The sequence below is a fragment of the Triticum dicoccoides genome, unplaced genomic scaffold (genome assembly GCF_002162155.2).
Source record: "Triticum dicoccoides isolate Atlit2015 ecotype Zavitan unplaced genomic scaffold, WEW_v2.0 scaffold83175, whole genome shotgun sequence".
NCBI lineage: Eukaryota > Viridiplantae > Streptophyta > Magnoliopsida > Poales > Poaceae > Triticum > Triticum dicoccoides.
This window is the reverse complement of record NW_021303394.1, coordinates 1-683: the sequence shown is the minus strand read 5'-3', so window position 1 is coordinate 683 and position 683 is coordinate 1. Positions and strand designations below refer to the sequence as shown.

General features: G+C 47.9%; 1 pseudogene; it reads right to left on the bottom strand.

Moving 5' to 3' along the window:
* Positions 1–222: 222 nt before the first annotated feature.
* LOC119348048 lies at positions 223–391 on the bottom strand (annotated as a pseudogene).
* Positions 392–683: the final 292 nt, after the last annotated feature.

The window sequence follows — 683 nt, the reverse complement described above, 5'->3', positions numbered from 1 at the left end:
ATGATCGCATCCGACATGTTACCCCCGTCTTTGTCCCTTATGCTTGCCCCTCCCAGCTCCACTACAAAGACGATTGTACTTTGCTTTGCCCGCCGCTACACGCGTGAATAATGACCAACGAGCTAAAACTTACCGCAAACGTGTAAAATAATAAAACGTGCTAAATATATGCCGCGGCCGTGAGTTTTCTTTTGCACGCCGTGCAAAAAACAATTTAAAAAGGGAATGCAACACGAGGACTTCCCAGGAGGTCACCCGTCCTAGTACTACTCTCGCCCAAGCACGCTTAACTTCGAAGTTCTCACCCGTCCTAGTACTACTCTCGCCCAAGCACGCATAACTTCGGAGTTCTGATGGGATCCGGTGCTTTACAGCTGGTATGATCGCATCCGATATGTTACCCCGTCTTCGTCCCTTATGCTTGCCCCTCCCAGCTCCACTACAAAGACGATTGTACTTTTCTTTGCCCGCCGCTACAGGCGTGAATAATGACCAACGAGCTAAAACTTACCGCAAACGTGCAAAATAATAAAACAAGGTAAATATATGTCGCGGCCGTGAGTTTTCTTTTGCACGCCGCGCAAAAAATAAATAAAAAAGGAAATGCAACACGAGGACTTCCCAGGAGGTCACCCGTCCTAGTACTACTCTCACCCAAGCACGCTTAACTTTGGAGTCCTGAT